Below are 14,065 nucleotides of genomic sequence, written 5' to 3' on the forward strand. Positions count from 1 at the left end.
TCCCATGTTGACTAACTTCTGGAAGCTTTGAAATAAAAAGTGAGCTTACATGATGCATGAGTGTAGTTTCACTTGTCCCTTATGTATACATACATCCTATTCTGATCCCGTCTCTTCAGTAAGGTTTAAAGCATACACATCAAGTAATGTCCTGATGTTTCTTTTGAATATTTTACTCTTTATTAATGATGTTGATTTTATTTTATTTACTCAATGGCCTTTCTATGATCATTAAAACTTTTGTGATAAGGTAGGCTTTAAGGATTATAATTTCAAAGCGTTCATTTTGGCTCATCTTCTAAATCAAAGAATCTGAAATTGTAGCATGTACCAGGTTTAGTTTCATGATTCTCGTAACTTTGCTAGTAAACATCGAAACAAGGCTCTCAGTGTGAGAACCCTGTTACAGTTGTTTTTCACTTCATCCTGGCTGTAGCAAAAGCAGTGTCTTTACCAGTCCACACAATTATTAATAACTGTTATTAATGTTGTTTCATTCGGCTTTGAAAACAGCTTTGCTCTTAAGATACTGTAGTTGCATAGCCCTACTTGTAATACAACTTGTAATGGTACAGATTAGATTGTGTGAATGAAGTCAAGTATTAATATATTTCACTAAATGTTTCTTTTCATGTTTATTTTGGGTGAGGTCATAGGTTTGGATTTCAAGTTATAGTTAAACACTGGAAGCTGTGCAAACATGTAACTTGTTTCTGTCCATTGCATGTCAAAATGTTGGACACGCATTCTCAGAAGAAGCTCTCCGTTTGAAATGGATAACCTTTTGATTTTGCTAGAAGTCAGGAAATAGCACACTTTTATATAAACCCATAGAAGAGATTATCTAAAACTGCCGACCTTAAATAGAAGTGTAAAGAAACGAGAACCAATTTTATAGTCATTTGGTAGTACAGAACTAGAGTATTGTTGAAAAAAGATACATGCCATCAAAGTTTTTTCTCTTGCGTTCATCTGGACAGTTTGCAAGAATGCCAGTTGTAAAGGAAACAATAAGGTATACTGCATGAGAAGCGAATGCTGATTGGTTGGCAAGTGGACTCTTATTTGTAGAGGCATTGCCATGGAGAATGCATCAGGGAACAGTTAACTGTCAAGCTTCTGTTCAAATTCAAACCAAGCAAATCAACGCTGGTCAAGGCATTGCCATTGGGAATGAACCAGGGAATGACTGTCCCCCAAGCTTTAGTTTAGTTGAGAAAGGTGCAATGCATAGGCATGCTCCTTTTATCTGCAAAGGACAGGGCTCTGTGTGTACTGGAAGCCACATATATTCACTCACAGGGCCATGTCTTTTTCAGACAGAAGGAACATATCCACACATTGCATCTTTTTCAACTAAACGAAAGCTAGGAGAACAGCCATTCCCTGGTTCATTCCCCATGGCAATGCCTTGACCAATCAGAGTTCACTTGCCAACTAATCAGTAATCTCTTCTCATGCAGTGTAACTTGTTCCCTTTACAGCTGGTATTTGTGCAAACTGTCCTAATGTGTCCAAGACAAAGCTTCAACAGCATGTCTCTTTTTTCAGCAACAACCAATTTTATGAAATCCTACAACCTTCCAAGATGTCTAATTCTGGCCTCTTGAGTATCCCTGATTTTAAGCACTCCACCATTGGTGTTCATTCCTTTGGAATTCCTTCCCTAAACCACCCACCCGCCACTGCTCTTTCTTTTTGCAAGATGGTCCTTAAAACCCTTCCTCTTTGACCACCTGCTCTAATATCTCCTTAGGTGAGTTGGTGTTATATTTTGTTATTACATGCTCCTGTAATGCACATAGGATTTTTTTATCTTCTGAAATCAAGGGAATATTGAAGTTAAATTTCAATCTTCACTAAATTTAATGAAAATGGAGTCATGTGTATAGATGTTGAAATACCACTTTTACACATGTCTCATGTTTTTTTTGATAAATATAGACAAAAATTTCACCTATTTATCTCCCCTTCCTCCATACTCCACTGGTGAATACTGAAAGACGGATTGCTCTACTTCTGGTATCGAACAACAGTTATCTATTATCTTCCTTCTTAACAGCACTGTGGATGTACCAACACCATATGGACTGCAGCGGTTCAAGAAGGCAGCTCACCACCACCTTTCAAGGGCAACTGGGGATGGGCAACAAATGCTGGTCTAACCAGCAATGGCCATGTCCTGTGAAAGAATAAAAAAATGAAGTGATCATTCAGCAAGCCAGGAAGGAGATACTTTGCCACAGTGAATGGTTAGGCAAAGACCATTGCATCTTTAAGGGAAAAGTAAATAAATATTTGAAGTAGAGGAATAAACAGAATTATGCATAGAGAGTATGGTTATGGGATTAGATTTATGTTTCTTCTGCAAAGAGCAGGCACAGACATGAAACATTGAATGCCCCCCATCTGTGCACTGTAAACTTCTATGGTACTTCTATGCTTGAAGTTGTTGAGAAAATTCAGTTGTAGATCAGACCACCTTCCATTATTACACTGATTTCATGATGGTAATTTGTGTACGCAGCAGGATAAGTAAGAGAGAATTATTTTCTTTTACAGTTTCATATAGAGCAATTAAATGTTTATTGTTTTCATCTGTATTTTTGATCCTTTCTGCTACTTTTTCCATCAAAGAACTGAGATGAAAATCTAGAATGAGATATGTTGTATGCTTATGTGCAATACAAGTTGGGAGAGATAATGATTAGTGACTACTGTGAGGGTGAACATTTATAAATGGTGTTCTTAAGAATTTTCCCTATTTGCAGGTAGAGGAAAGACCATGTTTAAAGATATAGGGTGGCTGTATTAAAGACATTTTCTTTCTGTGATGCTGTGAGTGTTTACAATTTATACTTTCCATTGTTTCTGTAACTACGTCAGAAAATTCAGTCTGCCTATTGTTTTGTAAGCTTCCAAGCTAACCTTGTTAATTTATAAAAACAGAAGTGGATTTTTGGCCCATTTCCAAAAATAGTTGAGTACTTTTTTGAATAACGAGGCTTGTATTTCACCAAATTTTCGCAAAATTTGATTTAGTTTTCCTTACAGCCTTTTAAAAATGCAAAATCTGCCTTTGTCATAAAGTCTTTGGGATTGCAATCCCTTCCTTTTTGCGATGAACATATTCGGCACAGTTAATGCACAGTTGTCCAACTTCAAAGAGGTGGATTAAATACTTGAATGACATAAGCTGTTGTGTGGGCATGAGATCTTTCTTTTACCAAACACTGTCAAAGTGCTAGGCAGTCAGGCCTATTCCTGAAGGCCAACACGGGACCTCTTTACACCTTGAAGCCACCTTGATTCTAAAGTGTATTATGCCAATGAACATAATGAAAGCAACAGATTCATTATATCAATGTATATAATGTACAAATACCCCTAGTAGAGAGGGGAAAATGAATCACTAGTATGGGACATAAATATTTACACTCTTCAGAAAAGCACTTTGAGATTATTTTGTGTGTTAAATCCTAGGGCATATACAGATAAATATGAGGTGGTCTATTTTGGTAGGAAAAATAAGGACGCCACATATTCCTTGGAGAATATAGAGCAGAGGAGCAAAGGAATCTAGGGGCACAGATGCACCACATAGCAAAGGTAGTGTTGCAGATGTTCATAAAGCCATAAAAAGCAATCAAAATGCTGAAATTCATTTGTGTAGGTATAGAATTGAAAAATAAAGAAAATATGCCAAACTTGTATAGAGCCTGTATTGAACAACACTAAGAGCACTGCACATAAATGTGGTCTCCATATAATAGGATATAACAGCAGTGGAAAAGTGCAAAAAGGACGTGCAAGGATGATCACAGAACTGTTGGTTATACCTTTTCAGAAAAGATTGAACAAGCTGGGGCTCTTTTATAAAAAAAAACAGAAGACTGATGGATGACCTGATAAAGAGATTTAAGATCATGAAAGAGCTTGAAGGGGTAGACATTGAGAAGGGACCAAAAGTAGAGACCATAAATGTGAGACAGTTACTAAATAAATCCAATAGAGAATTCAGAAGAAGCTTCTTTACCCAGAAAATGTTTAGAATGTGGAGGAGTCATTGAAAGATAAAAGAAAGACTTGTGTTTACATGAGAGAGGGTTAGAATGATATAGCAATACGGTTAGATGAAGAAGGGCAGGAAGAGGCAGGTTTGGAGCATAAGCGCAAACATACACCTTTTTGGCTGAATGTCCTATTTTTATGCTGTATATTCTATGTTACATAACAGAGGAAATGTTTGTATAATGAGAATAATTTTCAAACGCGCTGCAGTTCCTTTGAGCAGCTCAGTGATATTTGGTTTAGGCACGCAGAGCTCTTCTGCAACCAAAATACCAGAACATAAGTTTTCTTGGACACCATCAACATGGCTGATGTCATGCCAAACATTTATAGGACCTTCCATAAGATCAAGAAATCTTTGTGGAATATTGGAAGAAAAACAATGCTGAAACTGTTTTTCTACTACTAAGCTTGCATGTCGATGGATACCCTGACTGTGGGGAACTTTGAGAGCTGGAAAGGATCGATGATATTAAAATAGGTATACTTTCAGTGATACTGGTAAGTATCTGTTCTTGATGTAATGTTCGTTATACTTGGTGGGATGTGCTGCCTGCAATTAATTGAAGAAAATCATATCTGCAAATATTGTCTGCTTAGTCTAAACATTTGCCCAGACTCTTCACTTACTGGTAGATTAACTATGAGATGAGTTTTCCTCTTACTTGTGTGACCCTGTTGTTAACCCTCTACTGGCCCTGATTACTTATTTAAATCCTATTCATTTACTGCTCTGGAAAAGTGGTGGATATAGTGGTGCTGTAATGTTTAAAATTAAAGGAACACATTCTTGCCAGGCAGCAGCAGGACATTGAAGTAATGTGACGACTTTACAGCATTAGTTAGGGGTGGGTGGGGGGGTAGTATAGTGGTGGGGCTTATCAACAGGAAGTGCTCCCGCATTAACTGCTGCTTTGGTGGATGTCTTTCCAGGAAAAATAAGGTTCAGAAGAGAAAATATCTTGGGGACAAGGCTGGAAGAGGGTGGTCCAAATTTTATGAAAGGAGGTGGCAGAGGCACTTAGTACAGCCTTCACTGCCCCACAAACTGCCATACAATGCAGGAAGAGATTTAATGGTCTCACAAGGCTGACCAAGGTAAGCGCAGGCGTTCTTCCCTATCCGTGTCCTGTAGAAATTATAGAGGCATAACCTTCTTTCTTCTTGTGGCTTGTTGCCGTTGGTTTGAACCTGAAAGAAATTCTGGAAAAATTAATGCACTATGTAAGAGATTGTTACCTGCCATGGTGAATCTTGGTAGCCTTCAAGGAGGGTTTGAATGGAGGCTGCATTTGCACATCTGATTACAATGGTGTAAATGCAGAAATATGATTGCTAAGTATACTTTCCAATCACAGTTTCTTTTAGTTCTCTCTTCTCTGATTGCAAATGCAGCACTTAACCATTGCCAAAACACTGCTACTGGGGGTAGAACAAAACCCATGCATATGCTATAAATTTTCCAGCTCAGAATAAGAAATACTTTAAAAGGTGGAGAAATAGGAGGTGAGGTGCAAAGATCAGCTTGCTGACACAGGAGAAGTGGGAGAAAATGTTGTTTTGGCTATATGTGGATTGTCAAAGTATAAAAATGGCCACACACATACATGGCTCATTGAAGAAATAGTTACTAAATGTTTCTATACCAACAATATTCTGTGATTTTTAGATCATTGAAGATGACTTGTAGGAAGAAGCTAGCTGTTCTGATGAGCATTTGGGGTCATCGAGATACACAACTCTTTGGTCCATTCTCCTCAACTCTGTCATGGCATCTTACCACCTGCTCAGGAGCAGCCAGATAGACTCAGATGGGAGAAAATAATTAGTTAGTCAGAAGAGTTGTCACTGACTGAAGCATAAAGCACCAGTGAACATAAATGGCTGGAGTAAAAGAGAAGGTAAGTGCTGTTCCTCCATAGAAGTTGGAGAATTAATTGCCTCATCTAAGGAGCCAGCAAATTTTCCTAATGGTTCCAAATTAAGTAGTAACCAAAAAGTACCAGGTAGCCATGGTTTCTGCTAGCATCAGTCAGAAAATGCAAAATGGTCTTTCCCATAAGTTGTTTTCCACTGGGATATTGCTGGGCTGCTGATACAACCACTCACATTCTGACAGTGTTCTCAGGTTGAATTTATGTGGTGATTGGAGAGAACTGCACAGAGACCTAGGCCACACACATCCGTCCCTATTTACATGCAGCGGGGCAGGTGGTGCTGCAGACTGACCGTTTAGCAAGAAAAAAATAAAAGTATTTCTGTAATCCTTTGACACTTCACCAAAAAACATCTTTTCTTCATTTCAGTTGTCAAGGATCACAAGTTTCAAAAACTCTGAATATCAAAGCCTTCCAGATTTTTCTTCCCATTTGCTTCCCTCTGACCCCATTCCTCCATCAATCTCACACTTGCTGTGATTTCACTTTTATCTGTGATCCGAAAGATCAGTCCTCAGCAAAGCTTGCAGCCTCATACTATTATGATCTTACCACAATGAATTTTGAGGTGGACATGATGCAGAGACCTTCTCCCGTTGTCTTCATCTCTGCACCCACTTCTTTGGCCAGAAGTTTTCACATGCAAAAGGGATCCCTTTCTCCCATCTTCAGAAGTCTTGTTCTATCTGGACTCCTGTCTAGATCTTTTCATTGGAACTGATGGTGTGACACTGGCCATCTCAATTGCTCTACTGTGCTTGCTCATTCTAACCTTACTCCTGCTGAACTTGTAACATTACGTTCTGTCATGTTCAACCCTAACATTGAAATGCAACCTGCTGACAAGGGTGACACTTGTTGTTTGGTGGACAGATCTTATTTCTTGGGGCAGTTAAATGGCATGTCTCTGATGCTAGCCCCTACGTCTCCCTGGACCATAATCCCACCACTGAATATCAAATCCCAGACTATCACAGATCTCATCTCGTCTGGTGATCTTCCTTTCATGGCTTCTAAATCAAATTTCCTCCAATCCTGCACAGCTCACTTCCATCTCCTTACCAAGATCCAAAACAGGAGTGCCCTGGTAGACCCATTGTTTGTTTAAGCCTGTTCTTGTCCCATATAGTTGAATTCTTCCCACCTTAATATTATTTTTCTCCCCTTGTCTGCTCTCTTCCCACCTACGTCTGCAACACCTATGACATCCTCCACCACATCAACAGTTTCCAGTTTCCTGGTCTTAACAGTTTGTTCACCACGGTCAAACCCCTCTACACCTCCATTCCCAAGATAGCCCGAGGATTTTCTGTTTCTTCCTTGGATAGAGGCCCAACCAATCTCCATCAACCACCAGCCTCCTCTGCCTGGCTGAACTTGTTCTTATATTCAACAATATCTGCTTTGACTCTGCTCGCTACCTGCAATTAATAAGTTTTGCAATGGGAATCCATATGGGTCCTAGCTATGTCAGCATTTTTGTGTGATATGTGGAACATTCTTTGTTTCACTCCTACTCAAGTCCTCTCCTTCACCTCCTTTTTGACCATACTGATGGTCTATTGGTGCCATTTCCTGCTTTCACTCCAAAATTTCATTAACTTGGCTTCCAATTTCTACCATCATTCTCTTTTTTTTGTGGAGTCCATCTCTGACTCTTTCCTTCCCTTGACTTCTCTCCTTCCATTGACTTCTCTATTGTTATTTCTGGGCAGAGGCTACCAAACAAAATGCATCATAAACTCACTGCTTTCAAAAACTAACTTGACTGTTTTATCCTACCCTGCTTCTATTCCATTCTCCCAGTTTCTCTATCCCGCTCGCAACTGTTTTGATGATGGCTCTTTCCATACCTCTGCTTCAATATGTCTTCCTTTTTCAAACTGAGGATTCCCCTCCGTCATGGTTGATAGGGCCCTCAACCATGCCCCTTTTATTTCTTGCATTTCTGCTCCCACCCTTTCCTTCCATCCCTTCCCCCTCAGAACCACAATACATTTCATCTTGTCCTCACCTTCCAGTCCAGTAACCTCCATATTAAGCGGATCACCTCTGCTATTTCTGTCACTTCCAAAGTGATGCAACAAAAAAGTCTTGCCCTTTGCCCACCTTTTAGCATTTGGAACTTCTGACACCCTGGTCTGCAGTATAAGAGTCTGGCACATGTAGCCTTAATGTGGGACTGAGTACAGTACTGCCCACACAGTGATGTAAGAGTGCACATGACCTGCACCCAGGGTCAGTTGAGTGCTGTGTATACCAGCAAACACGGAGACAACTAGCTTGTACTCTTTAGAACTATTTACAAATATACAGTAAAGAGTCGATAAAGACTTACTGTTAACTTATGTGTGGCTACGAAGACTTCTTCAGACCTACCAAACGGTAACCAACACCCTATAACATGGTCTACTCCTCAATCACCCACCACACCTTCCAATGCAAGTGCAGGAGTTGCTCTTTTACCATCCTGGACTCCAGACATTCCTTTCAGATGAGCAGTGATGTACTTTAACTTTCAATTTAGTATACTATATTTTCTGTTTATGATGCAGTCTCCTCTACATTGGGCAGACCAATATTAGATTGGGTGATCTCTTTGTGGAACACTTCCATTCAGTTAGCAAGTGTGACTCTGAGCTTCTGGTCACTTGGCAAATTAATTCTCCACCCCACTCTAATCTCCCTGACTCCTACACTGTTCCAACGAATTTCAACATAAACTTAGATACAGCACCTCATCTTTTGATGAGGCACTTTACAGCCTTCCGGACTCAACATTGAGAGTTTAACACTTTCAGATCATAACCATTGCTCCTGTTTTTTTTTCTGACCCCATCTATTGATAATGATTCTTCTATTGCCATTTACACCTCCTCTAGACCCAGCTTTTTTTTTTTCTTTGCTTTTCCCATTTTCATCATCTTGCACCATCATTCCTTTGGTCATTTAATTTCTCATGCTGTCCAATCATGTCAGACTTTCCCTTATGTTCTTTTCCCTCTTCCACCATTTCCCTATCTCCAGTCACTCAAAACCTGTTACATCTTGATTTTTTTTCCAGTTCTCATCAAAGATCATCAATCTGAAACATTAACTTCGCTTCTCTCTCAACAAATGCTGCTTGAGTTGCTGAGTATTTCCAGCAATTCCTATTATTTCAGATAATGGGAATGGTTGCTGAGGTAACAAAAAGAGAAAAAAATTAGCTTTATAATTTTTTGCATTCAGTAATTGTTTCATACTAATGTGTGACAACTTTTATGTGGAGGATTTACATTTTATATGGCTTTTTCAAACAATCAGGATATCTCAAACCTATTTACAGATAATGAAGTGTTTTCAAAGTGTTGTCACTGTTGTACTGTCAGAAACATGGCAGACAATTTGCGCATTTGGCAGCCAAGTTGCGCACAGCGAAGTCCCACAAATAGCAATACTGACCAGACATCTGTCCTAGTGATGTTAGTTGAGGAATCAGTATTGGTTGGGACTCTGGGAAAAACTCCTCCTTCCTTTGAAATAATGCTATGGGATTTTTCAGATAAATTTCACATTTCTATGATGGTTGGCCTGCTTGACTTGATAACTCAACATGGAATCATGCAGATTTAGAATTGTATTGAAATGGAGTTTCATGTGTTATTGTGTTGCCGCTGATGCAAGTATTTTCCAAGGAGGAATAGCCAAGACAAGTACTAAAAATCTCTAACAGTTTTGAAGTTACCTTTTTTCCACCTTTCTCTCTTGATACTTCTTAAACTAAATTTTATCACCTTTCTATGCATTACTTTTTCTCAGTTTGTTTCTCATTTTGCTTTCTAGTCATGTTCTGATTACTCTAAAGCTTATAATAAACTGAGGCCTGAACTTAAAAATAATATTCAAAGACCTCTGTAACTGATTTCAGGCCTGCTCAGCAAACTCCATTTGTTTTTAGCATGAACATTTATTGCATTTATAATTATATTAAATGAAAGCACAGAGTAGTCAAATTCTTCTTAAAATGCTACTAATGGTACTCTTAACGCAACCTCAACAACATTTTCCCCTCAGCAACAACTGCCTTATTTAATTAGATGATCATGAAAATGCAGAGTATTTCTTCTGTTCTGACAACCACATTGCCTGGGAGGTAGGGTAAAATGGCAAGCAGATACAGTACAAAGGCAAGTGCCTGATGTATTGAGTTTGGAAATTTGGGATACAACATGAATAGATCTGGCAGGACTGCTATGTCAATGGAGACACAAATCTAATGTGTCTTTTACAGTTCTTTTTGCTTGTCAGTGGTCACTTTTGACTGCACTGAAATAATACCAAGTTTTGGGAGTCACTGGGCGGACATAGGGTAAGATTTACTTCACATGTTTTTGGGAGTGGCAATAATCAGTTACATCAGAACAAAGGATGTCAACCCTGCCACTGCCTGAACTATCATTGCTGTCAGAACTATTATTGCAGTGTGCAGTCAACTTAATGCCCTGCACATGAGGCAAGCCAACCACCGCTGCAAAGCCACAAGCTCTCTGCTGTTATGATCAATAGAGGTGATGGTCTGCCCTGACGAATAGGGATTGATCAACTGCTTACAGCAATGGTGAACTGCAGACTGGCAGATGTGAGTCTGTGTCCCCTGTGGCAGACTGAAAGGAGCTCGATGCATAAAAATTCAGGTTTCTGTTGACTTTGAGGGTCATTGATTTAGTATGTCGCCTGATCCAACAGGTGGTGTACAGAAGATTGCAGTGGTCTGATACTGGAGAATATCAGCCTATTCCTGAATTGCTCCTCCGTTATATTTAGGGAAGTGAGTTTGGGCATGTGGACCCAGTGTACTGGGTATGGCCCCTAGCATGCAGTTCCCCTCTTCTGAGGTGATTTTGAGAGGCCCAGATGGTGTTTGCCGCCAGCTCCCCCTCCTCAAAGTATTGGTCCATTCATAAAGAAGAAGCAAAATGGGCTCCCTTATTACCAGAGAAACTTAACTGAACGGTTGTAAAGCTTAAAAGTGTAGGACTCACGATCTGGTAGCTGAAAACACTACTCCTGATAACAAAAGATTCTCTGATCCAGAGAACTGCAGCTGCAGCCCCCTTCATATTGCTTCAGGAGCTCTCAACCAGTAGGTTTGGTTGGCTGGTCTGCAGTGGGGAGGGGGGCATCCATGAATTTAAATTAAAATGCAGTGTGAACTCATACAATGTCATGCTGGGTGTCTTTGACCTTTTCATTAAACCAGAGGTGTGTCCCTGACATGTAGCTACTCATGGATCAGTTAAAATGTTCGGAGGGGAAACAGTATTGGAAGTGAGTGGCAACCACGGACATGACTTGAAATCCCTACCTATGCCATTCTCACCGAGCAGTTTGTGGAGGTATTAAATCTGGCCCTAATATATATCACTATTTCTAGCCTCCCTCCCGATAAAAATGTCGCACACTGAGGCACAGCATGCGAAAAATGTTGCTGTTTTGTGTCTCATAATGTGAACAATGGTAGTTTACAAGTAAAGCCGATTGTCTCTTTTGGTCCCTCCCTGGGCCTTAATTGAAGAGCATATTTCAGAGTATAATCATGCTTGCTTGCATAGCACAGACTTTATTCTCTGGTGACATTCTTCCTTAGCTACTGTTTATATTGTTGTCCTGTCACCATACATTATAAGCTTTGAAACTTCCAGATTTGCACGGTTATTGATTCATTTAAAATTTCAAGGCAAGCTTGTTGCAACTGAATAAATGTCTTTAAATAAGCATTTGCTGAGGACCTATTAGGTAACCAAGCATTTCTGAGGAGACAAAGATTGACCTGACTCAGCAACTGTGTCACATTCCTCAACTCAAAAAATTGCCATAACTTCTTGCCTTACCCAAGTTGTTTAGAATTATCAGAAATCTGGGTCTAGTAATAGCAAACATAGCACAGGAGTTTATTTCTGGAGAAATAGAGTTGCAAAGCAGGTAATTCCTGTTAAAAGTGTATAGAACCTTGATTATACCATACTTGGAGAAGCAGGAACAGTTATTTATTATTATGAAAAGAATATGGAGACAATGGAGAAGGTGCAAAAAAGATTTATGAAGATGATTCCAGAACTGAGTGATTATAATTATCAGGTAACTCTGAACAGGCTAAGGTGCTTTTCTCTAGAAAAGAGAAGGCTGATGGATCACATGATAGTGGCCTTTAAAATGTTGAAGGTGTAGTCGTAGTGTGCGATACATACAGGGTTAATGTGAGACTGAGGACAATACTGCCCACACAGTGATATAAGAAGGCACATGACCCAGAGCCAGGGTCAGTCTAGAGATGGAGAGAGATATGTAAAGACCTAGGATGGAGTCAGCTCCATACCTGTTCACTGCATGGATTGTTAATTAAGACTTGCTGTTAATATACTCAAGACTACGAAGCCTGCCTCATGGTGTCTGAAGCAGGATTCTTCAGAAGGGCGTTGATAGGATAAATACAGAAGACATTTCCAATGGTGGGGCATTCAAAACCTGGGGGGTTGTAAATATATAATGGTTATTAATAAATTTAATAGGGAATTCAGGAGAAATTTCTTAATCCAAAGATTGGCTAAAATGTGGAACAAGCCACCTCTCTGTGTAGTTGAGGGAATAGTACATATGCATTTAAGGGGAACATGCATAAGAACATAAGAAATAGGAACAGGAGTAGACCATTTGGCCCCTTGAGCCTGCTCTGCCATTCAATAAGATCATGGCTGATCATCTTGTGTTTGGATTTCCAAATTCCCATCTAACCCTGATAACCATTGATTCCCTTGCCTAACAAGAATCCATCTACCTCTACCTTAAAAATATTCAATGACCCTGCCTCCACCACCTTCTGAGGCAGAGAATTCCAAAGTCCAAACACCCTCTGAGAGAAAAAAAACTCTCCTCATCTCTGTCCTAAAAGAGCGAACCCCTAGTTCTAGATGCACCCACAAGAGGAAACATCTCTTCAATATCCACCTTGTCAAGGCCATTCAGGATCCTGTGTATTTCAATTAAATCACCCCACCCTTCTAAACTCCAGTGGAAACAAGCCCAGTCCATCCAACCTTTCCTCATAAGACAACCCACTCATTCCAGAGATCAATCTGGTAAACCTCCTTTGAACTGCCTCCAATGCATTTAAATCCTTCCTTAAATAAGGAGACCAAAATTGCGCACAGTATTCTAGGTGCAGTCTCACCAATGCCATGTAGAACTGAAGCATAACATCCTTACTTTTATGTTCAATCCCTCTCATAATAAAGGATAGCATTCAATTAGCCGCCTTAATTACTTGCTGTAACTGCATGCTAACTTTTTGTGACTCATGTACTGGAACACCTAGATCCCTCTGCTCCTCAGAATTATGAAGCTGCTCTCCATTTAAGTAATACTCTGCTTTTTTGTTCTTCCTGCCAAAGTGAACCACTTCACATTTTCCCACATTAAACTCCATTTGCCAGGTCTTTGCCCACTCACTCAACGTATCTATATCCACCTGCAACCTCCTCATGTCCTCTTCACAACATACTTTCCTACCTATCTTTGTGTCATCTGCAAATTTAGCTATCATGTCTTCACTCCATTCATCTAAGTCATTGATATAAATCGTAAAAAGTTGAGGCCCCAGTACAGGCCCCTGTGGGACTCCACACGTCACATCCTGTCACATCCATAAGTATATGAGGAACAAAAGAATAGAAGGGTATAATGATTTAAGTTGGATGAGGAGGGGTCAAGGGTGGAGCATTAATGCCAGAATAGACCAGTTCAGTTGAATTGCCTTGTTCTGTGCTGTAGACTTGATGCAAGTTGATGTAAATGTAATGCAGTGTATTCCATTGTCTTTATGAAATTAAAGTTAATGGCTTGAACTTTATGATTAAGTCAATAATTACAGAAAGTCAAAAACTGTTTAGTGCTTGTATTTGAATCTGAATAAACAAATTGCCCATTTAAGACAATGTCTTTTTGCAATTAGTATTCCATGAAAATGTGGGAAAACTTGCATTTTTCATAATTCCAGAATGGTCATCCTGAAATTCGCT

At 39.6% G+C, this 14,065-nt stretch overlaps 1 protein-coding gene across 1 annotated transcript in view; it reads left to right on the plus strand.

Annotated features, from left to right (window-relative positions):
- foxp2 (forkhead box P2) overlaps positions 1–14,065 on the plus strand; it is a 920,115-nt gene that overhangs the window by 141,165 nt on the left and 764,885 nt on the right. The window lies entirely within an intron of this gene.

The sequence above is a fragment of the Carcharodon carcharias genome, chromosome 21 (genome assembly GCF_017639515.1).
Source record: "Carcharodon carcharias isolate sCarCar2 chromosome 21, sCarCar2.pri, whole genome shotgun sequence".
Taxonomy (NCBI): Eukaryota; Metazoa; Chordata; class Chondrichthyes; order Lamniformes; family Lamnidae; genus Carcharodon; species Carcharodon carcharias.